The 26,935-nt window shown below is 40.2% G+C and overlaps 1 pseudogene; it reads right to left on the minus strand.

Moving 5' to 3' along the window:
• Nucleotides 1-23,574: 23,574 nt before the first annotated feature.
• On the minus strand, nt 23,575-26,717 carry LOC149147526 (pentatricopeptide repeat-containing protein At4g14050, mitochondrial pseudogene; annotated as a pseudogene).
• Between the last annotated feature and the right edge of the window lie 218 nt (nt 26,718-26,935).

The raw sequence follows: 26,935 nt of genomic DNA on the forward strand, positions 1-26,935 counted from the left end.
AGAATATCACAGCAGAAGCCACCGCTAAACTCCTCTTTGAATGAGTGTGGGTACACTTTGGGATCCCACAGTCTATCATCTCAAATCAGGATAGTTGGTTCCTTAGTACATTTTGGTCCAATCTCTGGTCGATGTTGGACACCAAACTCACTAAGTCCACAACCTGTCATCCCCAAACTGATGGCCAGATAGAGGTTGTCAACAGGATGATCGTACACATTCTAGGCATGTACAACTCAAAGAATCCACGCACATAGGATGAGAGCCTCCCCCATGTTCAGCATAGCTATAACTGGGCTCTCCATAGCTCGACTGGCCATAGCCCTTTTCAGGTGGTCTTGGGATTCTAGCCACTATGTCCCATTGATGTGGCCATGCCATTTGCAGCTACTCAAACAGATTTGGCTCATGTCTAGTCCAAAATAGATAAGGCAAACAACTTCATTAAGCACATCCAACATATTCGCTAGCAGGTCCATGAAATTCTAGAGAAATCAAATGCCAAGTACAAGAAGCAACATGATCAATATCGGGTGCCACACAAGTTTCAGGTGGGTGACAAAGTCTGGTTGCATTTGCAAAAGGAATGTCTTATCGGATATTATTGGAAACTCAGACCACTCTGATATGGTCCTTACACCATTACCAAGGTTATGGGAGACAATGCATTTGAGCTCAGCATTCTCCCATTCCTTGGCCTGCACCTAGTGTTTAATGTGGACCGCCTTTGGTCATACTTTCCACCATAATTAGACACATCCGACATTACAACTCACACCAACATAGTTAAATTCAGATTGCATGGAACAAGCTGCAACTAATTGTATCATGGACATGCAGATCAAGCACACTCACCAGCAGAAGATACAACTGTATCGAGTTGTCAAAGCATGCCAACTCCTTCACCGGGGCAAGTGGCTCACTAGGGACCAAGTTCAGCAGAAGTTTCCTCATCTCATGGAGGAACTGTTAAAATTGGAAACTAGGGCCAAAATCCATGTGGGTCATCTTATTAATGGAAGCTGATATTTTTCTTGGTTCCCTCTCATCAAGAGGTGTAGGATTGATCTAAAGATCATCTGATTCTGATAAGTATTCATGGAGATATGAATTTATTTGTGTTATGGGACAATTCGTCAAGGTTGAGCATCAACCAAATAAACCCCACTTGTGCTCAAAATTTTAGTATAAACAGAGGTGGCCTTCAAGTCATTTCAACACACTTGGGATCTATTCCTCTCTACTTGTCTTTGGGTTTTAGTAGAAGGATAGACCCTAAGGGATAATGCTGCCCTAATCCAGAGGGCAGAAGCCGGAACTGCCGAGAACAACCGGAATTGTCAGGAACTGTCAGGAAAGCTGACGCAGAGGGAATAAATCCGAACTGCCGGGAATAACTGGAACTGCCCAAAGAGCATGGAAAGTTGACGCAGAGGGCAGAAGCCGGAACTGCCAGGAACTGCCGGAACAGTCGGGAAAGTTGATACAGAGGGCAAAAGCCAGAACTGCCGAGAACTGCCGGGAACAACCGAAATTGCCAGGAACTGCCTGAACTGCCAGGAAAGATGACGCAGAGGGTAGAAGCCGGAACTGCCGAGAATAGTTGAAACTGCCGAGAACCACCAGAATATCCGGGAAAGCTGATGCAGAGGGCAGAAGCCGAAACTGTTGGGAACTGCCATGAACAACCAGAATTGTCGGGAACTGCCAGGAACGCTGACGCAGAGGGCAAAAGCCGAAACTGTCGAGAATAGTTGAAACTGCCAAAACAGCCGAGAAAGATGACGCATAGAGCAGAAGCCGGAACAGACAGAACTGTCAGAACATTTTGGAAAGTTGATGCAGAGGGCAGAAGCAGGAACTACTGGGAACTACCGGAATAGCCAAGAAAGCTGATGTAGAGGGTAGAAGCTGGAATTGCCAGAACTGTCAGGAACAACCGGAACTTTTGGAACTGTCGGGAACTGCCGAGAATAGCCAGAACTACCGGAACTGCCGGAACTACCGGGAACTACCAGAACTGCCAGGAACAGCCGGAACTGTTGGAACTATTGGGAACTGTCGGAACTGTCGGGAACTACCAGAACATCCAGAGCATCTGTCTCCGAAGGAGAGCAGCATGCAAGGGACAGCTAACTAACATTGGGATAGTTGTATGGTACTTCGCAGCAAATACACCAAGCATGCAATGTTACATCTAGCATGCAACAACAAGCATGCTAGGGACAACAAGCAAGCAAGGTGCTGCCAACACATAGGTCAGTATGGAAACATGGTTCAACAATGGCACATAATGTAGTACAATGATGGGTACAGTCATGATTAAAGAAGCGTGATGAGATGTAGCATAGTGATGATGGGCGCAACATGGTGCAATGCGGTGAGGTCCAACATGATGACGAAATGCAGCGCAATGATAGGTGAAGGAGTCACCTTGGAGAACCAATTGAAGCAGCATGTCTTCAACTGATCTCATGTATCATCTTCTTAGAGATGATCTATGCTCTTATCTAGATAAGTCAAAGTGTTTACTTCTGTTGTAAACGTACTATCTCTCTCTCTCTCTCTGTGTTGAACTATTGAAGAACATATAAGAAGAATTGATCAAGGGTTTCCCCACATTGAAGTTTGTCCCTGGCTAGCGCCACATCTTGTGTCCTCTTGTCTTGGCTTGTCTTCTGCTATTTATGTTTATGTTCTATCTGCAGTTTACTTTAATGCTGATGTGATTGCTAATCTAGAAAATATATTGAGCTAACTGTGAAAATTGAAATAAATTGCTCTAAGCATAGAACATACCTAAAATTAACAGGAACTCAATGCAATGGGGACCATTGCTTTCTAAGGGGGGAGGAATGATCCAAGTGGATATTGGTGGCCACCTTCCAATTCCACTTGGATTCCCACCATTGTTTCTTTCAGTTTTTTAGTTTCCTTATTTGTAGCACAATTTACTATTTTTGGCAATTTTCGGGTCCTGAACTTTCGGAGCTGTTTTGAGGCCCTAAACGACATTTTTTGGGAAAATTGGGAGAAACATGGGTCCATGGATTGATGTTCCTCATCCCAAAGTTGTAGTCCTCAGATAGATCTTTCTAACGAGGTATTATGCGCGTCAAACGGAGATCGTATGCCAAAGTTACGACCCTGGGAATTTGATGTACCAATTTACCCAAAACGAGGGCCATAGTTTGGCACTCCATCTCCTAGGGTTAGGGTTTTGGATTTTTAGGGTTTTTCGTGGTTTCTCAACAATAAATAGGCCTTCGAACCTCATTGTACGACAGTTCAAAGGCGTGTAGACACCACATCTCTTCTCAGAGATAAGCTACCATCGCCCTAGCTAGTTTATTTCCATTTTTGTTTGTAAGCATATTTCAGTATTTCACATTAATGAAATGAAGTATTATTTATGTTTCATATCTGTATTTATGGTTATATCTGTAATTTGTTGTGTTACTATTTAAATCCGGATCATTTTATGTTGTGGATGCTTTAGATACTAAAAAAATGAATAATTTTGTATTTTTTTTTAATTTTGTCGATGCTTGTCGATTTTCACCGATTTTTTCCTGATTTTTTTATTTTTTCTTTCTGGATGCTCATCAATTTATCCCAATGTCAATGTTCACAACATTGAGTCTGAGCTCCACCCCCCTCATTAGCCCTCATCCAGTTCCTAGCTGACACGAGTTATCTAAATGAAAGAAACTTTGAATATCCCAGACACACTTAGCAATGAAACGCTTCACCTTTAAGGGGACAATGATGAATTAATGAAAACTTGTGACCCAAGCAAAATTTACAAAAGAAAAATAAAATCAATGATGAAAAAGGCACACAAGAGGGGTGGTAAAAATAGGCCAAGTAAATGGGTAACTCAGGTCCCATGATTTCTCCCTGTTCACATCATAACACTCAAAGATGATGGAATTTCATAATTGGTGCAAAGTGTGAAAATTCCATAAGAGGAAGCCCTACTACAACAAACTAATGTTACTTCTCATACATGGAAATTCATGCAAGTTATTTATTATGTTCTACAGTTAATATCGAAGCAAATACATTTGTAGCCTTCACTTGATTAACATATATGCGGAAACAAAATAATGAGCAAGAAAGAAAAATAAAACACATAGGACACAGTTATTTTTAGACAAAACGTCCCTGCAAAAACCCAACTTGGAAAAATGGTGCAGCAGCTCTGAGAATTTTATTATTATGCAGGATAAATTTTGAGTACAAATCTAGGATGCTCAACTAGTAATCCAACACAAAGAGAATACAGAACAAAAGACTAGTGAAATGATCTCACCCTGTCACTAGAGAATCAGTGGTTGATCTTGCTGCTCTAGAGGCTATGCATCACCCTCTACGTGGCCTCTGCATAGAACTGCGTCACCCTGGGAAATTTCTATGTCACCCCTCCTGGGTATTACATTACCTCTCCTCTGGATCCTTTGTTGGCTGAGAAATCAGCTTTCTGCCTCCCAGACTCACACCCTAGCTTTCGAAAACTGAACTTCGACTTCCCTTAGCAGGAACTCAACTTAGCCTCAAGGACAATGTTTCCTCTGCATCAGCACTGCGGAAGTATTCCCTCACTATGGAAGTATTCCCTTACTGAGGAAGTATTCCCTCACTATTCTCTTCTTCTTTCCTCTGATGGATTTCAACCCAGAAAAATTGCCCACTGAAAAATCTGTGTCCCGCCAACTCCTCCTTACACTGAGGCTCGGCGCTACTCTTTCTGCCACAACGAAATTCTAACTGGAATCTCTTTCTCTCCATCAACTCACTCGAAGAGAGACTACCTCGAATTTTCAGCCCTCCAACTAGAGCTACGCAAACCCTCTGGGTTTTCGACTTGTTTTCTCCTGCAACTTTTCGGTTTCCCCTTCTGCTCAGCGCTGGGGTTTTTGGTTCTGCTCTTCTTGTCTCACCTGCACTAGCTTTGATACCATGTGAAAATTCCATAAGAGGAACCCCTATTGCAACAAACTGATGTTACTTCTCCTACTTGGTAATTCATGCAATTTATTTAGTGTGTTCTATGGTAAATATCAAAGCAAATACATCTGCAGCCTTCACTTAATTAACATATATGAAGAAACAAATAAGGAGCAAGAAAGAAAAATACAACACATAGGACGCGATTATTTTTGGACAAAACTTCTCCTGAAAAACCCAACTTGGGAAAACCGGTGCAATAGCGTTGAGGGTTTTATTATTATGTGGGAGAAATTCTGAGTACAAATCTAGTATTCTCAGCTAGAAATCCAATACAGAGAGAATACTGAACAAAAGACTAGTGAAATGATCTCACCCTGTCACTGGAGAATCAATGATTGATCCTACTGCTCTAGAGGCTCTGCGTCACCCTCTGCACAGAATTGTGTCACCCTGGGTAGTTTCTGCATCACCCCTCCTGGGTATTACAATGCCTCTCCTCTGGATCCTCTGTTGGCTGAGAAGTCAACTTTATGCCTCCCAGACTCACACCTTGGCTTCCGGCAACTGAATTTCGACTTCCCCTTAAGGATGGTGTTTCCTCTGCGTCACGACTGCGTGGGCCAGCGTCAACGTTCCTCTGGACATATTTTTGTTATCTTTATGCCGCGTACTCTCCAGAAATTCCTTCTCCTGGATTTTCACTGCCCCTCTGCTACAAGATCTCCTCAATCGATTTTCATCTTGAAAACTTCTCACTTCAAAAAATTGATTTCCTCAATCTCTCTATGTGTTTTCCAAATGACCCTCAAGCCCCGTCTTATATCTTCCTGTTGGACAACCAAAGGCCTAGATTACATCTTAATCGAAGGCTCAAATCGTTTTGTCTTGATCCGTGGTTTTTTCTAGAATTTTCACCCCTGATTAAATTAATACCCATTAATATTTTAATTTTCCTAAGTTTAGACTTAGGGTCCTCACTAAAAATAGTAATTATTTTAATAAAATCACTTCTAAGTGGAATTTCCCAAAACTATTTCTGGGTTCTTTGGAATACCTATGCCCAAGCCTCCCTGCAAAATTTTAGGCTTGGATCAGATCTGATGCTACCGCAAATAAACACAAACAATATGACATCCTCCATGAAGTAAACCCCTACCATGTCACTGACCGCTTGCACGTGTTGATCAATGGGTTGGTCTAAGAGCTATTCCCCCCCCCTTAGGGTTGGAAGCACCTATTATGGCCTTGCAATAACCCTCCCATATCTAAACATGGTAGCTTATTTACAAATCATAAGTTAGAAAGCCAATTGAAGATGGTGCTTGTGTGAAGTACTTTGATGCCTTTCGCATTAAATATGGCCCACTCTAATACACTTATGGTTCTTACACCTATGATTTTGATTTAAATTAATTCCATGAGTATGATTTAGATGTTTTCTCCTAGGTACAATTGTCATCCCTTAAGGGATTGTATGATGCTTTTCCAACACTTCAAAGAGGATGTCCAACCCCATTTGATGACTTCACTAGGCACCAGAGGTAGGACATTGACCACCTTTTGAGTAGCATTGACACTAGGATGTATCCAACATACTTGATGACACTCTCCTCTCCCTCCAAGACCTGAAATATTGGACATTTGAGAGAGGGCATTGCTTAGAGAGCTTATATACCCCATAGATGAGAGCACGCCCCAAGCTGGCATTGCACCTTTTTAATGGATGTTGCCTTGTTTCTGAGATGGTTTGATGATGATGATGGCTTGAGGCCCCTCAGGAGGGAATGGTTCACTGCTCTGCATGATGATGTCAAGCCCTAGCTCCATGACATTCCTTTCATGTGGCTTAGATTGGTGACATGAGCCAATTTTGATGATGATGCCTCGTTGAGGGAGCCTTTGCTTGATGATTAGACGCCTTTTAATGAGGATATTTGGCTTTTGGAGTGAGGAGCACCTTCTTTAGTAATCCATGGCAATATTTGTTGAGAAAGACACTTTTTGGAGGATAATGTCACTTTTGGAGGCCTTTTAACTCACACATGTGGGTTAAAAGAGGATTGTTTTTATGTTTTATCATTGAGTTAGCTATCTTTGGGGGTTTCTTATGACCTATACAACTTGTTATCACATATTATTGTATTTTTAGGGCATTTAATTTAATCTGAGGTACAATTAGCTTGGTTTCCCTCATACCTTAGGAACATTGTCACACTTATACTTGAGAAAGTACACACTACTTTGTCTCTTTTCTCTTAGTCGTATGGAGCACTAAATGAGAAAATTGTCTTGGGGAGGATATTGTGATTGGAAGGTTCTTTCTCTTGTATGATGAATGGTGATTCTATGGTGATTTTGTGCAAATTTATTGTAAGTATATTCTTCCTTCTTGTAGTTGTTGTAGAATTAGGGTTTCAATGAAATTTTCAGCGAAGTGTTGTTGAATATTTTATGGCTCTAACATATCCTCAACAAAATTATCATCAAGTTTCTATTGAGGAACTTAAGTGTAGCTTCCTCCCATTTTGTCTCTAATTCGATTGAAAGATGCCAGGGTTTGAAGAATTGAGAAACCTAAGTATAGCTTTATCTCTTCCCTGAAATCACTTCCATTAGTCCTCTTCCATAGATTTTAGCCTTATACTTCATTAGCCCTTGATTAGAATGGAAGTATTCCACTATTGTGCCAATCCTGTAAAATAAACATTAAATTTACCTTTTTATGTTTTCTAGAGTAAATTAGGGCTAGGTTACGCAAAATCTGCATTTTTTAGCATTATTTACCTTGGATCTTATAGTCCTAGGCTTAGACTTCGCATGCGCCAAATTGGAAAAGTATAAATATTAATTTTTATGCATTTTGCAACCATTATTTTGCACAGATGTCTAGGGTTTTTTTCATTGGTTTATGTATTTTCAACCATTGAAAATTTAGGTAATCTTTCCTAGTTTAGTCATTCATTAGCCCCTTTTTTATTTATCTATTGTAAATTTTGGGCTACTTTGTTATTGTCATTATAAATATTTGCATTTGGTAGTTGTATTAATTAAAACCCTAGTTTATAACAATGATTTGTAATTTAAATATAACATGTGTTTAGGAACCTATTTGAGCCTCTCCAGGACTTGCTAAGCCCTCTAGATTTAGCCATAGATTCTTTTGAATCTTTTGTCTTAGAATTACATCTTCTCCCACCCATAACCCTAATTATTGAACATTTATCCTTGAGTGTAGCTTATAGTAAAACCCTTAGGGGGTATTTAGTCGAAGAGCACATGGGTTATTCAACCATATGATCTATTGGGGAAGCTTCCTATTGACGGTACTAGAAATTCATCAACCAAGGGGTCTCCCTGATGTGAAGTCCCAATTAGACCTCACACTGTTTGGTGTAGGAGCCCCATCCAGAATATCGACCCAGTTTCCATATATCTTAAAGATATGTCTTGGCTCTGTCAGCACGAGAGAGTGATGCAATGGCGTCTTCAAAAAGAAAGAGGGTGTGTCTAGTGAGTGTTCAGTTGTAATTGTGTCAAGGTTCTTCTACTGAGGAGAGGAGAGAAAAGTGAACCTATAAGTGACAGGTAGTAGTGTCACCCAAGAAGAGACACACATGAACCAGAAGGATCTATCTGACATTTAGTGGAATAGTCCACAGAGGATGCGATGGTGGTTACAACCAACAAATGAAGAAAGATTTGTCAAATATCTTGCATAATAGTCCACAAGGATGGGATAGCAATAACAACCATTACAACACATTCTCAATAATATAAGTACTAAAATAACCGAAATAGTTCAACTATCTTAGCAGATGTGAAAGCAAACATGAAATACAAACATCTGCAAAATAGTCTTAGAAACATTCATAATCCATGCATGAAGAATGTGTTGGCCTTGAAGGCTTCAATTATTAAGTAAAAGTTACAAGACACGTGTTTACAATGTACATCACTATGTTGGGTGTGGAGCCTGATTATCTTCTATAGTACCGGCATATTGGACCCCAGTTCAAAATGGGGCGGCAACGCCGCCCATAAAATAATCGCTGCCGTGGGGGGTCCAGGGGGGGGCGGCAGTGACTTTTGGGAGCCCCCCCTGGCGGGGGTTTTCTGGGGCACTGCCCCCGAAGCTAAAAACAGCTGTAAAATTGCCTTGTAAAAGTATAGTAATTTCTAGTCAATCTGGGCCGTTCATTAGGCGGATGATCTGACGGTAGAACTTATGTTTAGTTTAGGGTTTTTTGCCCTAGAAGGCAACCCCTCTCTTTATATGAGGGCATTGTATTTGAGGCTGTGAGATAGATGTGTATTCGGTGAGCGAGAAACATAGACGTGAGACTGTGAGAGAAAACAGAGGATATTACAGCGGTTTTGCTATAGGTTGTATCTCTTCATTTTGCTGGATAATAGAAAGGAAGGACTGGCTGTTCGGGGTGGACGTAGCCCAAACTGGGTGAACCACGTATATCTGTGTCTTTCTTGTTTTGTGCGTTTTCTGTGTTTATATTTTTGCAATATTTTATGTGTTCCATTGCTCCGTAATATATAATTTTCTAACACACTAGATCTAGTAGTGGAACATTGGAGCCACTCCTTGCTCCTTAAAGAACTAGATTATCTCTCTAATGCCTTGTGGGAGGAACCAAGGTGAAAAGTCTTTTGCTCATACAATGAAGAAGTATATATAACGAAGGGTGACTCTTTGACTACCCTCATGACTGTTTGACTTCTTATGAATTTTCAACTTACATGACTCTTTACATTCCATGTGTGTCCTTTGGACTTCCAGTTTACAACACACTTTGAATACAATATATGTGATCCACAATAGTGATGGGGAATATGACCACTCATGACATGACATGACATGACACTACTGACATGGATTTCTTGATGATGTGGAAATGTCAATTCAATGTTACTGCTAAGTGTTGGATGTCTTCTTGAAGGTGATTTCTCTTCATCTCTACATCGCTTGGTGGTGTGGAATCTTCAATGACCTCCAATATTTGATAGTGGTCGCAAACTAGCGTCCCTTCACTTTCTCCTAATCGATCAACTTGTAAGTTCAACTACAAAGAGTCTTTAATAATGTTTCCCTCCTTCTCCTTCTCCATCATCTTGTCATAACATGATAGCGTACATGTTTCTGCAGTTCACTCATGACGAGATGACATCAATCTGAAAACCCCCTAGTCTAAGATGATGCATTCTTATCCACCAACTGAGCCCGGAACAAGTGATAGGATGGGAAGAGGGAATCAGTAACTGTGCAGTGTGAAGTTCCAACAACTAGGGGAAAAGCTTGATCTCTGAGACTACATAGTCTGCATCTCAGACAAGCCTGAAGGACAAGACTACACAGTTTCTAGAGTTAGTGGTGACAGGCTGGGGGAATGGACACTAAGAGAGCCAAATGTGCAGTTCTAGGAGTCAAGGGAGGTTGGTCTACTATACAATTGTACAGTTAAAGGACTCAGGGGATGAGCTTGAGGCTTTAGGATTCAAAGTGTGCAGTTTAAGCTCGCCTGTAGGACATAACTGCGCAATTCTGGTGGTCAAGGTCGAGGCTTGGGCATAGGAACTACGCAATGTATCAGTCTTGGGAGACAAGAACTACGCATTGTGTAGTGCCAAGAATCAAGGTCATAGCTTAGAGGGTTGAGACTGCGCAGTCTAGAAGGGTCCAGATGAAGCTAAGTAGCTCAGTGGGGATTTTTTCCCAAAAATGGCTAAGTGTGGGATCGGTGAGATGGGTGATGAATTGTGATGAACTTTGACTGTGATCACACATTTAAAATAATTTGACAACACGACAACATAGATCATCCAAACATATGAATAAATCATCTCCCTCTGTGCGATAGCTTTACGACAAGGTATGACAAGTGTGACACTTAAGATAGACTTTTGGACAACTGTGATGAATCGTGTGCGACAATGATAAGCACTTTGTGCATGAGTGTGACATATGTTTACATGGTTAGAACAACTCATATACACAAAGATAGACCTTTGAAACCATCAGAATAAGCTTGTAAACATTGCACAACAGCCAAACATGTTGAAATGAGACAGTTAACCCAACATGCAAAAGGGAACAAAACACTACAAGAAAGCTCCTGAAATAAGCTCTAATGTTTGTGACAATAATGTACAAGACCAAGAAAGTCTCTGAAATTAAGTGTAAGCCAAAATTTTGGAGGTTTTTGCAGCAGCTACAACACTTGGCCACACACTCGTTGAACTCCATCTTCTCTATCTCAGTTAACTTATCTATTCAGGGATTCGGTTCTTTAGGGAGTATTTATTCATCATGCAGATCACTTTGACCTTCCCACTTACCCCACAAATAAACATGGTCCCCTTTATACCTTCTCGGTGGAACACAACATAAAAATTCAGCAATATCATAATGTTTCGAGTTGGGAAGAGTAGTGTATCTTGCGAGTTTCAGAGTATAATTTTTCATCTTTGGTGTTACTCCACTACCAGCAGGCCTAAACAGTACCCCGAGGGAGTTTTTTGCTTCACCTCTCTGCGCAGAAAGCCTTTCTATTCTTTGGCCTTTATTTATTTATTTTAAAGAGAACTGTGCATCGACACCTATTTATTTTGTGGTGGAGGAGGGATCCTGACTTATTGAGAGCAGAAGAGGTTGTTCCTTCAAAGACACATATAGAGACCACTGATTTAAGTTTGCTCGTTTATATTTTTCCCCTTCTTCGCTTCTACTAGTTGGATAAGCATGAAACCATTGAAATATAAACAATGAGTGTAGGCATGAGGTTTCCGAAATAGACATGGGTTCATGGTTGGACCAAAACTCTCCTTACACATGGATCGTATTTTTCGTCATAATTTCATCAGCCAAAAGATATAACCAACACAAGGAAGACAGACTGGAGGTTAGCCAAATGTTGAAGTGTCACAAGACTCTTTAGACTTCAGCCACACACATACTAAGAAGCCAAAACAGGTCCAGGAACAACACTTATTCACATGATGAAAACAAAAAGAGACAAACAACAAGAAAGAAAAACAAAAGAAACAAAACGAGAGGAAAGACAACACAAAATAAGGAAGCTATGCAAGAGAAAAGTAAGAAAAGACAAGAGAGACTAAAGAGAACAACACAGGATGAGTGCAAGATAAGGAAAACTAGGATGTAGCTAATCCTACTCCTAACCTAACAACTAGAAGGTTGGGGTCATGTATAATGGAATTTCCAATGTAGCCACCATAATCGTTCCTAACCTGCAATCACAAAGATGTGATCAATTAAAATAGATATAAAGCAATGTGCAAGAGAAAATATGAGAGCTTGAATAATTTGCACAAAAATTTGAAGGTCTTGCCTGTGGGCAGAAAGATGTGTCACAACCACTACTTTCATCCAATTCACACTCTTACCTCTCTGACGGAAAGCATAATCAGACAAACCTCGAAGACTTCTTGTGAATGCACCTTCTTCTGTGTCATCTTGCTTAGCAAGCACAAGAAAAGGTTGAAACTTGTTTATTGCAATGGAGCTTGTCGAGTAAGATTTCTCCAACAATTCAGCAATTGGATCATAAAATTCATGATGATCCTCTTGAAAACCCTGAAATCTTTGAAAAGATGGATTTTCAATTAGAGGCATGAGATTATAACGAGAATCTTGTGAGGGAAAATAGATATGATCATATTCAGCAGTCATGTCGAGACAGTGAGGACCTGACATAACCATCAGTGGAGATTGAAATGATGTAAAACCACTTCCATTAAATATAGTTTTGGGAAAATGATAACATGAATGACATGTGAAATTTCCTAAACCCAGAATCCTTACTGCAGGAAACTGATGTTACTTCTCCTACTTGTTAATCCATAAAATTTATTTATTGTGTTCTACGGTAAATATCAAAGTAAATACAAGTGCAATATTCACTATTTAAAATAATATGCCAAAACAAGAAACTGAGCAAGAAAAAGATACAACACAAGTGACAAAGTTGTTTTTGGACAAATGTCCCCGGAAAAACCCAATGCGGGAAAACTGGTGTAGCATCTCTAAGATTTTTTATTGTTATGCAGTAGTAATTTATGAATACAACTTTTGGATGTCTTCCCGGAAATCCAGTTACAAAGAATATCATTGACAGAGAGATTTGTGAGATTGCCTCACACTATCACTGGAAATCCTCACTAATCTAGCGCCTGAATGAACAATGCTTCGCTGCCTTTGGGCAGTGTCTGCATCAGCACAGTGTCATACTATCTAGGAACTGTGTCAATCTTCATGGTTGATTGATTTGCATATGAGATTATGAATTCTGTTCACCCGGTCTCACACTCCAACCTCCAGCTTAGGAATCGATCTCCCCAACAAATTTTGGACTCCCTCGAGGCTTTTGTGTCAGTCTACGTGCCTATACGTAGCTCTGCGTCAGCCTCTTATGGCTCAGCACTGCCTCTCCCAGATCTCTCTTTGCCTCCTCTGCTGAGTATTCCCAGATCAAGAGAAATTTCCAACCGAAACTATCCCTACCCCTCACTGCAAAATCTCACTTCGAATTTCTCACTGGCAACTACTTTGCTTCATAAATTCGATCTTCTGAACTCTCTGTGTGTGTTCTCCAAGGGTCGATCAAACCTTCTCTTATAGTCCTCTCGTTGATCAATCAAAAACCCATATTATATTCTAATTAATGGCTAGGATCATATTTCCTTGATCTCTACCTTCTTCTAGAAGTTTCACCCACAGTTTAAATTAATACCCTTTAATTATTTTAATTTCCTAAGTTTAGACTTAGAGTCCCATTAAAAATAATTAATTATTTTAATAAAATTGTCGTCGGGTAGAATTTTCCAAAACTATTTATGGGTATTGGAGAATACATGTGTCTAAGCCTCCCTACAAAATTTGAGACTTAGAGCATATCCGATGCTACCAGAAATCAACACTCCCTCTTAGCGAAGAATGTGTTCTAACAATGCAACCTGATGAAGCATCAATATGTTATGTAACATCTCCTTCTGCTTTGCTAATGTCTAACATCACTGCCCACCAACTACTGTGCAAATGTTGCATCTATACTGTTGCTACTGGTACTGTCAGCTATACTATTGCTACTATACTGTTGCTACTGGTACTGTCAGCTATACTATTGCTACTATACTGTTGCATCTATACTGTTGCTACTGGTACTGCCAACTGAATCTGCACTGCAACCTTCTCCAACTGTTTTTTCTACTGCATCAGCAACAAAAAAGCATCCCAAATTACTGAATAGGTGTTCAGTATGATGCATCTTGTTGCTGGAGTCTGACTACTACTAGTCTCTGCACTGACCCTATGAAGCCTCTGCATTGTTGCTGACCTTTGCTCTGTGCTATCTCCACTATTGCCAACTCTGTGCTGCGTTGCCCAATATCTGGCGCTACTAGCCACTGCAACTGTTACTTCGACACTCCTCTGCATCAACTGGCCTGGTTCATCCTGTTACTTTTGTTCTAGGCTCTCGTAGCAAGGAATTGATCCAAGAGGTGCGCTCTTCAAAGATCTTGCCCATCTGTAGCTCTTCCGAACTACAACTCTAAATCAGCCCATCTCCCCTTGGATGTAAGGGCTACATTCTCATCCTCCTCCTTGGGCTTCGACCCACTGTTGTTGCTTCCGTCAAGTTTACACTTGACCAAGTCTCTCCTCAACTCCTCTTTCTTAAGAGCTGCCCACATCTCATCCTATTTTGGAAAGTTTCCATACCCAGGATGCTCTGGACAAAGACTTGCCACTCCTCAGATATTGAATTTAGGGCCAGTCTTACCATCTCGAAACCTTGAGGTGTTGACCCCACAACTGCCCATTCATCTCGAGTCTCCTGAAGCTTCATGAGGAACAGATCAATGTGTTCCCCCTTCCACATCTGCGTAGATCTCATCTTCTGCTCCAAGTACTTCTTCTGTTGTTCATAAGATCCTTGATACAATGTCGAAAAATGTATCCTACATCTCCTTGGCAATGTTTCTGCCAACTATGTGACAGACTATATAATCCTTCACTCCATCGAGGATCATTCTTTTTGTCTTCACCATTTCTCCCTTGTACTTATTGAGTTGATCTAGATATGTAGGCTCAGCTACCACGTTGTCGACGTAGACTTTGAGAAAATGCTCATCTAGAAGGCATGACATTCTTGCCTTCCAGATCACATAGTTGGATGCCCCATCCAACCTATCTTGATCTCTCAGTCCACTGGCTTCCATCTCTACCAATAAAAAAGTCGAATAGCCTCCTCTCTCCTCTGAGCAGCACTAGACTAATCTACGCACTTCCTTCTGGAGCTTGTAGATCTACCCCTCTCCGTTGTTGCTCAGCTAGTGAGAATTCAGACTCGAATTTGGACTCCTTGCTCGAAAGTCCTCTGAGGAATAATTCCCTCAACTGTGTCTCTCTCTTCCCTCAGACGTATTTCAGCTCAGCAACTGCCTACAGAAAATTGTGTCCCACCAGAAAACCCCTTTTTGCTAAAGCTTCTGTTGCGCTACTCCCTTTACCATTGACTGATTTTGATCTGGAAATCTTACCTCTCTGTCGACTTAATCAGAGAGATTTACCACGAAAATCTAACCCTCCTGGCTTAAATTTCGCAATTCCTCTTGGGATTTGAATTGTTGCATGTGCAGGAATTTCGAATTCCCTTCTTCCTTTAGCGCTGGATCTTTTGGCTCTGCTCTTCTCGGTTCACATGTAGCTCTGATACCATGCAAAAATTCCTAAACCCGGAATCCCTACTATAGTAAATTGATGTTACTTCTCCTACTTCTTTAATCCATGCAAGTTATTTACGGTGTTCTACTTGTAAATATCGAAGAAAATACAACTATAGTCTTCACTTAATTAAATTATATGCGGAAACAAGAAACTGAATAGGAAAGAGATACAACACACATTACACAGTTGTTATACAACCTCTGGCCTAAATTGTGCAAACCCTTTGGGGATTCGAATTGTTGCCTCTGCAGGAATTTCGAATCCCCTTCTTCCTCTAGCATTGGATCTTCCAGTTCTTCTCTTCTTGCTTCACCTGCAGCTTTGATACCATGTGAAAATTCTTAAACCCAGAATACCTACTACAACAAACTGATGTTACTTCTCCTACTTGTTAATTCATACAAGTTATTTACTGTGTTCTACGGTAAATATCGAAGTAAATACAATTGCAATATTCATTATTTAAAATAATATGTCGAAACAAGAAACTGAACAGGAAAAAAATACAACACAAGTGACACAGTTGTTTTTGGACAAATGTCCCCAAAAAAACTCAATGCGGGAAAACTGGTGCAACAACTCTGAGGGTTTTTATTATTATGCAGTAGTAATTTCTGAATACAACTTCTGGATGCCTTCCCGACAATCCAGTTACAGATAATATCACTAACAAAGATATTTGTGAGATTACCTCACACTATCACTAGAAATGTTGGTTGATCGAGCCCCTGGATGCCTCTGCAAAATGTCTACATCAGCCAAGCATCACATTTGTCTAGGACCTACGTCAATCTTCTCGACTGATCGATTTGCCTCTGAGATTCTAACTTCTGCTCACCCGATCTCACACCCCAGCTTCCAGCTCAAAAATCGATCTCCCCAGCAAATTTCAGACTCCCTCAAATCTTTTACACTTCCTTTGCGTCAGCCTACACTGCCTCTGCATGCGTAGCTCTGCATCAACCTCTTCTGACTCAGCGCTACCTCTCCCGGATCTCTCTCTGCCTCCTCTGCTAAGTATCCCAGATCAAGAGAAATATCCAACCGGAACTTTCCCTGCACCTCACTGCAAAAGCTCACTTTGAATTTCTCACCAGTAGCTACTCTGCTTAAAAAATTCGATCTTCTGAACTCTCTCTCTATGTTCTCCAAGTGTCCATCAAGCCCTCTCTTATAATCATGTCATTGATCAATCAACGACCCAGATTAGATTCTAATCAATGGCTAGGATCATATTGACTTGATCTCCGCCTTTTTCTAGAAGTTTCACCCACAGTTTAGATTAATACCCTTTAATTATTTTAATTTCCTAAGTTTAGACTTAGGGTCCCATTAAAAATAATTAATTATTTTAATAAAATTGTCTCCGGGTGGAATTTCCCAAAACGATTTCTGGGTATTGGAGAATACATGTGTCTAAGCCTCCCTACAAAATTTGAGACTTAGAACACATCCGATGCTACCAGAAATCAACATGACAATCATCAAAAACAGAATAATGATCAAATAAGTTGATTAAAGCATCAAATTCCCAATTTGTAATAAATGAAGATAAATCAATTTGAACAGTTTTGTGAATTCTCTAAACAATCGAACCAAGTTCCTCGCAAGCCAAATGTGAAAACCATTTTCCTGTAATAGGTGACAAATTGTGCAAGCATCGTAATCATGAAAAGAATTTTAGAGGGATGTCAGCACAACAAATACATGTGACCAGTCAGGGCATGGTGAACGAAGAAGAACTTGATTCGTGCAATAACTCATGCATTCATTATTATTCAAGAGGACTTTAGGTGTGATGATGGGGAAGATTTGCGATATAACATTCGCGAGAAAAACTAAGAGTTGACTATTAAGAGATGAATCTGAGAGGGATGATTCCTTCGGCCAAAGATAGTCTTTGAAATGATCAACTTCGCAATTCCATGACTTTATGAGAGGCACACATTCCAAACCCGAGTTTAATGTGAGAGATTTGCATGAAGATGAATGAACCGAAAAAAAACCCCTGAATTCGATCAGAAGTAAAATTTTGAAAATTTGAAAGATCACATTCGAAATACCAAACATTTTTCAAAAGGAAATTTTCATCGAGTGAAACCATGCAAAGAGAAGGATTGTGCAGGAGAAACCAGATCTAACTTAGTTTGGGGGGCTTACAAAAGTTGCAAGATCCTAACATAACCATCAACGAAAGTTGAAATGCCTCAACTCCTTTGTAGGTCTCGGAACTTTCAAGGATCATAGAATCGCATTTTGAAGACTGAACCAGATCGTGCATGGTGTGAGGATAGATGCTACCATTGGTTTCAATAAGACCATTGCTCACCAGATCATAGCCATCTTTGTCACTAATTTGACCAGATTCTCCAACTTCAACAAGCAGATTACTGAAGTTGGAAGATTCTTTTGATCACGAATCCAAAGATGGATAAATCAGGGAAATTTCATGAGTAAGTTGATTTGAAGAGTTGTCTTCATGCAAGAGAAGAGATGATGAGGGTTGGGAAGAGTACTCAAAGACTTGATTGTTTTCATTTGCATCATAGATAATCTCACCAACTTGTGCCAATTGAAAGGTTAACTCATTGGATGACGTACTTGAAGAACATGGAGTATCTTTGTCGCAAGTAGATGCATCGCAAACGATAGAGCACAAGGGATAGTGAGATGAAGAGGAAGTTTCGATAAGCACATCTTCTTTGACCGAATCAGATTCTAGATCTAAAGTAAAATCTTCATGAGAAACCAAAAGATCAGCTGATACACCTGGGCATTCGTGATTGCATGCATCAATAAAGTCATCATCATTGGAATGATTGTTTCCCAAGGCTACGAATTGGTTGAAAGAATTGATTACATTTGATTTTCTACCAAGATGAGAATCATCCAAGAATGGAAGCGCATTATTTTGACATGGAGGATTATGAAAAAGAGAGGAAAGATTGAAAGCATCTCCACCTTCCTACTCCTCTACTTGCATAATGTGACTACCTTGTCCCTGATCGCAATTTGGACTAGCGTGGTGAAAATCAAGAGAGTATAAAACATTAACTAGTGGAGAAGATTGATTGAACAGGTCATGGTACAAAGAGTCATGGCATGTAGATGATAGAGGATAACAGAAATCCATATCAGATTCAAGACTAGAACTATGAACAGTGACAACATCTTGCGAAATGGAGGAGTTAGTCTTCGCCATAGGCTTCATGAGCCATTCTGGAATTTCCTCCATTGAATTTGAATCATGAAAAATAGAAGAAGAATGAGAAGATGGATTAGGAATTTGGTTTGCAGATTTCCCAACTTTACAACCTCCGCAAGGAGGCACCTGCATCGGCACTGGAAAAGGAGGAGGACAAGGAACAAAAGGGGTAGTAGATTCCTCCTAAAATTAGGGGTGTCTCATGATTCACAAGAGTTGGGGGAGTAGGAAAATCAAGGGGTTCAGGTTCACCATGCAAAGAGATCAAAACCAAACACTCAAACTCTTGCTTCAAGAAGTCCTAATTCATGTCATTTTCAGGAATTTCACAACAAAGGTGAAGGAATTGATCAACAAAATCCTCAACTAACTCATTGGGCTTCATTCTTAAGAGATTGATTCTTTTACAAACATCTCAGTAATTATACCTATCAAAGGCTTGATGAAGCTCCTTGAGGAAGTGACGAAGGGAATTGATGGAAGCAGGTGGCAAGGTATGGCACCATCGATTAACACGACCTTCAAGGGTGATGAAGAAAAGCACACAAGAAAACTATTCATCATTGATTTTGTAAGATTCACAAAAGTTAAGAAAATAAAAAATGTGCTCGGTTATGGATGTTCCATCCTCACCATCAAACTTTAACTGGGACAAATAATAGAGAGGCTCATCGGGGATCGAAAATTGATATAAAGAAAAATTAGAGAAACACCTTGGGAGTAAGATTTGCGTATGAGCCATTTTAGATAAGCGGTTCAAACTAGACTCAACGGACTCAGCTTGTCATCTAGCCCTCCTTCTAACACCACTGTTGACGGCACTGAAAATTCATCAACCAAGGGGTATACCCGATGTGAAGTTCCAATTAGACCTCACACCTTTTGTTGTAGGAGCCCCATCCAGAATATTGGCCCGGTTGCAATATATCTTAAAGATACGCCTTGGCTCTAACTATCAGCACGCGAGAGGGATGCAATGGTGTCTTCGAAAAGCAAGAGGGTGTGCCTGGTGAGTGTTCAATGGTAAATGTGTCAAGGTTCTTCGACTGAGGAGAGGGGAGAAAAGTGAGCCTCTAAGTGAGAGGTAGTAGTGCCACCCAAGAAGAGACACACATGAACCAAAAGGATCCCTCTGACATCCAACGGAATAGTCCACAGAATATGCTACGATCGTTACAACCAACAAATGAAGAAAGATTTGTCTAATATCCTACAGAATAGTCCACAAGGATGGGACAAAAATAACAACCATTACAACACATTCTCAATAAGATAAGTACTAAAATAACCAAAATAGTTCAACTATCTTATCACATGTGAAAGAAAACATGAAATACAAACATCTGCAGAATAGTCTTACAAACATTCATAATCCATGCATGAAGAATGTGTTGGCCTTGAAGGCTTATGTTATTAAGTAAAAGTTCCAAGACACATGTTTACAATGTACATCACTAGCTCCAGTAGTGGAACATTGGAGCCACTCCTTGCTCCTCAAAGAACTAGCTTATCTCTCTAATGCCTTGCGGGAGGAGCCAAGGTGAAAAGTCCTTTGCTCATACAATGAGGGAGTATATATAAACAAGGGTGACTCTTTGACTACCCTCATCACTGTTTGACTTCCTATGACTTTTCAACTTACAAGACTCTTTATATTCCATGTGTGTCCTTTGGATTTCCACTTTACAACACACTTTGAATACAATATACATGATCCACAATAGTGATGTGGCATATGACCACTCATGACATGACATGACATGACACTGCTGACAAGGACTACTTGATGATGTGGCAATGTCAAGTCACTATTGCTGCGAAGTGTTGGATGTATTCTTGAAGGTGTTTTCTCTTCATATTCGCATGGCTTGGTTGTGCGGAATCCTCACTGACCTCCAATCTTGGATAGTGGTCGCAAACTAGTGTCCCTTCGCTTTCTCTTGATCGATCAACTTGTAAGTTCAGCTACAAGAGAGGCTTTAAGCATGCTCCCCTCCTCCCCCTTCTCCATCATCTTGCCATGACATGATAGGGTACATTTTCCTACAATTCACTCATGACGAGACGACATCAATCTGAAAACCTCTTAGCTTGAGATGATGCATTCTGATCCACCAACTGAGCCTGAAACAAGTGACAGGCTAGGAAGAGGGACTCAGTGATTGCGCAATGCGTAGTTCCAGTAGCTAGGAGAAAAGCTTGAGCTCTAAGACTGCGCAGTGCGCAGCTCAGGCAGGCCTGAAGGACAAGACTGTGCAGTTTCCAGAGTCAGTTGGGATAGACTGAGGGAATGGACACTAGGAGAGAAAATTGTGTTGTTCTGGGAGTTAAGGGAGGTTGGGTTACTTCGCAACTGCATAGTTCAAGGACTCGACGGATGAGCTTGAGGATGCAAAGTGTGCAGTTTAAGTCAAGCCAGAGGACATAACTACGCAATTATGGAGGTCAAGGTCGGGCTTGGGCACAGGAACTGCGCAGTGCAGTAGTCTTAGGAGACAGGAATTGTGCATTACGTAGTTCCAAACAACAAAGTCACAGCTTAGAGGGCTGATACTATGCAATGCGCAGTTCAGAAGGGGCTCGATGAAGCTAAGTTTCTCGATTGGGAAGTTTTTCCAAAAATGGCTAAGTGTGGCATCAGTGAGATGGATGATGAGTTGTGACGAGCCTTGACTGTGATCACACACTTAAAATACTTTGACGACACTATAACATAGATCATCCAAACATATGAACAAATCATCTCCCTCCGTGTGACAACTTTATGACAAGGTACAACAAGTGCGACACTTAAGATAGACTTTGGGACGACTGTGCGACACTTGTGCAACAGTGCTCAAGACTTTGTGCATGAGTGCGACAGATGTTTGCATGGTTAGAGCAACTCATATACACAAAGATAGACCATTGTAACCATCAAAATAAGCTTGTAAACATTGCACGACAACCAAACATGTCGAAAGACAACAGTTAACCCAACATGCAAAAGGGAACAAAACACTACAAGAAAGCTCATGAAATAAGCTCTAATTTTTGCAACAACAATGTACAAGACCAAGGAAGGCTCTAAAATTGAGTGTAAGCCAAAATTTTGGAGGGTGTTGCAGCAACTACAACACCTCCCTTGTGGGAATAGTATTTTACTACAAAATAGTAGGGGAACAGTGGTTGAGGTGATAGTGGTGACCTAATTCATAGGACACGTCCTTAGGGGTCTTGTGTCATGTATTTCGCTTGTCGAACATGACACGACCCATAAAATGTGTCTAACATGTTTTTCAACGTGTCCTAAAATCAAGAAACATGTTTTTCAATGTGTCCCACTCAAATTCCAAAGTAAAAAGTGTCGTGTCTTGATTTTTTTCATTTTTTTTGTCAATTTCGTGTTTGTTTGTGAGGCATTAGCCAACATGGATCTTAATGACCCAGTGCTAAAGCCAGTCACTTTTGATGATTAATCTCTTGAGGGGTCATCCTCTACACCAACAAATGCAACAAGAGATCTTGGATTGGGCATAGAGGAGAAGGATGGAGTAAAGTCAAATGGCAGTGGTAGTGATGGTGATTATGACATTGAGGAGGACCTAGACTATTGATAGAGTCGTGACTAGTGAGTCATGACTAGTACCACTGATGAGCTATGATATTCCTACCTATTTTGTATCTACTCTATTTTGTATTTTCTAGTGGCATTCCCTCGATATCTATGTAATACATTTTGATTTTGATGACTTAATGAAAAATCTGTAATTTATGGTTTTAATATTTAAGTTCTACTTCTAAATTTCTAGTTTTATTTTATCAATCATGATATTTCTAAATTTCTAGTTTCTTATGTGCTTGAACAATTGTTAATAACATGAACAATGAACATTGAACTATGAACATCATTGATGTAGTAAATTACTAAACTAACTAGTTCTAAAATTGTAAAATTGTAAAATTGTAAATACTAAATTACTAAATTACTAAATAGCTATCATCACGATTCATATCGGTAAATGTTCTACTTTCTAAAAAATATGGATCAGACACCACATTTCAGTACTTTTTTAATATATATATATATATATATATATATATACATACAACATGACCCACGTGTCATGTTTTTGAGGTCGTTGTGTCTCGTGTTGAATACTCTTATTTGTGTGTCCTTCGTGTCCCGTGTCCTTGTGTCATGTGACTTAGGTGGTGACTAATCCCATTGTTGCTCTTAATCTAGAGTGTTTAGTGAAGCTTTGCACTAAGGAGCTAGATTTTGCAATAATAGGACTCTCATGTATTTATGCCCATTTGTTGAAAAATGGAACTTTATGCTATAACTTTATTTTCACTATGAATCTGTATGTAATCACTTAGTCTAAATGGTTTTAGCATATTCATAGTTAATTTATAACTTTGAACTCTTTCAGGTTTAGCATTCTCTTCCACACCACTCATCCCGGGCACATTGGATATTGATCACTATGTATTTCAAAAGAGGGTTCAATTAAGGAAGTGTGTATAACGGTTTGATAATCGCTTTTCTGATTTTGTATTGGAATTTGTTTCTTAGGTTGGGTTTGTTTCTTAAAACTACAAGTTTCTGAATAAAAGTTCTCGTCATTAGTTGCATAGTGAATCCTTCTAGCAAAACAAATCAAGAGCTTATTAATGAAACTCAAACAAACATTCAACATTCTAAGTTACCAAACTAAACTACTCAGGTAACTTCCAAAGATCATTATAACAAGAGGACATAAACGAAAAGATCACATACTTGCAGAATCATACATCTTCACTCCAATGTAAATCATGGCATCTAGCTTGGTTCCATACCTTCCAAGCCACATCCCTATGGGGTATAAAGCAGATGGGGTTTGGCATTCATTAGGTTGAAGCCCTAAATGGAAATTTAACCTCCACCTCTATGCAAGGTATCCTTCCATGATATCTGATCTCGTTGTTCTCAGATTCTCCTCTATCCTTCTTAACTTATCTACCAATGCCCACAAACCATCACAAATCAAGAATTCACCAATGTTTTCCTGATCGACTTGATCCAAGGACAAGTAGTAGCTCAAAACAATGACATTCTTCATGAGTCCAAAAATATATCTCTCTCATAACACATTTCCAGATGTTTGATCCAAGCTTCTAAGCTTAATCTCTATTTGAGAGTGGAGCCATTCCCAAGTATGGTCAGCTACATCTGCCATTTTAGAATGTTTGAGGTTCCTCCTACTATTTTCTTCAAACAGAACATTTCTTCTGGTCTCCACTAACATTCTCTAAAAAACCTTTCACAGTTAGAGCTTCAACCCTCGGGAATGATGGTAATTTAATTTGGCCTAATTTAGACCATGTGAAGAGCTCTCTTATCCTGCTATTTCCATTAGTAAAACTACAAACCCTTTAGCCATCCTTTCCTTTCCATCACATTTATTCTCTCCCCCGTTCCTCAAAAAGATACTGCCTAGTCTCATGTAAAGTTGTACCACCGATGATTGCCTTCTATCCTGCATTTAGTTTGGCGTTGCTCAATCAGTTTGGTGGTTTCCTCATGTCAATTCAAGTGGCCTGATTCTTGAAATCCACCTTAAATATTAACCCTCGGAATCTCTTATGACTGAACAATAGAAGGGCTTGCCAAAAGACCAACATAAGTTTTCTGCTCTGAAAGTGTATTTTGACATCACCAATAGTCCCTACAAGAACACAGCCCATCCTTGAAGTGATGGAAGCGATTGGCATCCCTCACAATAATTTCTCGTGCAACAATCTGTGAGATGAACTTAGTGGCAGAGTGGCAGTCACCACACATCCGAAGGTTTTTGACCACTCGAATCGTTGTCCCAGGTGATTTGTTCATAAGCCCAAATACAATTGCCAATTTCTCACTGTGGTTTCTTAAAACATATTCCTTTTGCTCCTCGTCGACATCATGCAGTGCATATCTTGTGTCCGGCACATATCCAACCTCCTTCATCTTTGCAGACAGTCTCACCAACTCTGCATAAGTTCTATCTATGTGTGGGTGTGATCCATCTCCCATGAGGAAAGCATACACTTTATTATTGACCTCAATCCAACTACATCCTGGCATTTTTTCTACCTTCCTGTCTTTCATCATGTTTCGAACCCTTTCTATGTCATTCCATCTGCCAGCTGCTGCATAAAGGTTCGACAATTGAACATAATATGCAGCATTTTTAGGATCCAACTCGAAAAGGCTTTCTGCCACACGTTCTCCTAGCACTACGTTGGCATGGATTGTACAAGCACCAAGCAAACAACCCCACACAGCAGCATCTGGTTTTATTGCCATTTTGTCGATAAACTCTTTTGCCTCATTCAGATACCCGGCACGGCCCAGCAAATCAACCATGCAGCGGCAGTGCTCCAATGAAGGCATAATGTGATAATCACGGCTCATAGAATCAAAGTACTGCTGCCCTTTATCAACTAGGCCTGCATAGCAGCACGCAGACAGTATGCCAACAAAGGTGACATGATCTGGAGCGGTGTCAGAGTGTTGCATTTGTTCAAAGAGATGAAAAGCCTCCTTACTGCACCCATGAATAGCATATCCTACGATGAGAGCTGTCCATGAGACCACATTTCGTCTCGGCATGTTTTCAAACATTTTATGTGCACTCTCTATGCTTCCACATTTGGCATACATGTCAACAATGGCACTTCCCACGAAAACATCAGCCTCGAATCCACTCTTAATTATGTCTTCATGGATCCCCTTCCCATGTTCCAGGGCTGCCAAGTTAGCACAGGCCGAGAGGACGCTCGCAAAGGTGTCGGAATCTGGCTTTACTCCCACCAACTTCATCTGCGAAAACACCTCCAGGGCTTCATCACAACGCCCATTCTGTGCATACCCAGTAATCATTGCAGTCCAAGAAATCACAGTAGGCTGGGGTGTTTTCCGAAACAACTCCGCGGCCTCATCAGGATGCCCATTTTGTGCATATCCCACAATAATTGCAGTCCATGAAACCCCACTCCGCTCAGGCATCTTCTCAAACAGCCTCCTAGCCTCATCAACATTCCCATCCTTTGCATATCCTACAATAAGGGGATTCCATGATACCACATTCCGTTCAGACATTTTGTCAAACACTTGGCGTGCATCATCCAAATTTCCACATTTCACATACATATCAACCAGAGCACTTGCCACATACACATTAAACTGATAACCACATCTAATAATATTTTCATGAACCTGCCTGCCAAGTTCCAGAGCTGCCAACCCTGCACATGCCGGAAGAACACTGGCAAAAGTGAACTCATTTGGTTCAATACATTCATTCCGCATTCTGCGAGAGAATCTCAAGGCTTCCTCGGCATTCCCATGTCTGGCATAAGTCGCAATCATGGCAGACCAGGAAACGACATTTCTTTCGGGCATTTCATCAAACACTTTGCGGGCATCCTCCAGAGTTCCACATTTGGCATACATGGTTATAATTCTGTTGTTCATTTCTATGTCTTGTAATCGGAAACCTGTTATAATAATGTGGGCATGGATCAATTTGCTTTCTGACAAGGATTTTCTTCTGATGCATCCCTGCATTAGAGAAGCGTAGGCAGCGGAGTCCAATACTGTGCCCTGCTGATAAGGTAGTGTTTGAATGTCATTTTTATCGTAATTATTGTTATCGATTATTTTCGTTATTGCGAGTTTGGTAGGTTGCAGGTGAAACATGGAATGAAAAAACTCGGCTGCTACCGCCTTGTTCTTGTGGTGACAAAAGAAGACAGGGAGTTTCATTTCATTTTCTTTGAGTGATGTCGAAGATCTTCAACACCTCGAGTTTGTAAGGACATATTATTTGTTATGACATATTACCCATGCTGGGAGTGGATATTCCATTGAGTTCATTGACTTTTTTGGTCAAAACTTATATTATTAATTTAGAGTTGACCTGAAAAATTTGTAAATTTTCTTGTAAATTGAAATTTAATATTTTTTTGACAATTTGAGTGGTCATCATATTTACATGTTATTGCTCAATGTA

Source organism: Pinus tabuliformis, chromosome 9 (genome assembly GCF_031772625.1).
Source record: "Pinus tabuliformis cultivar Carrire ecotype Pingquan chromosome 9, CPIR1, whole genome shotgun sequence".
Lineage (NCBI taxonomy): Eukaryota > Viridiplantae > Streptophyta > Pinopsida > Pinales > Pinaceae > Pinus > Pinus tabuliformis.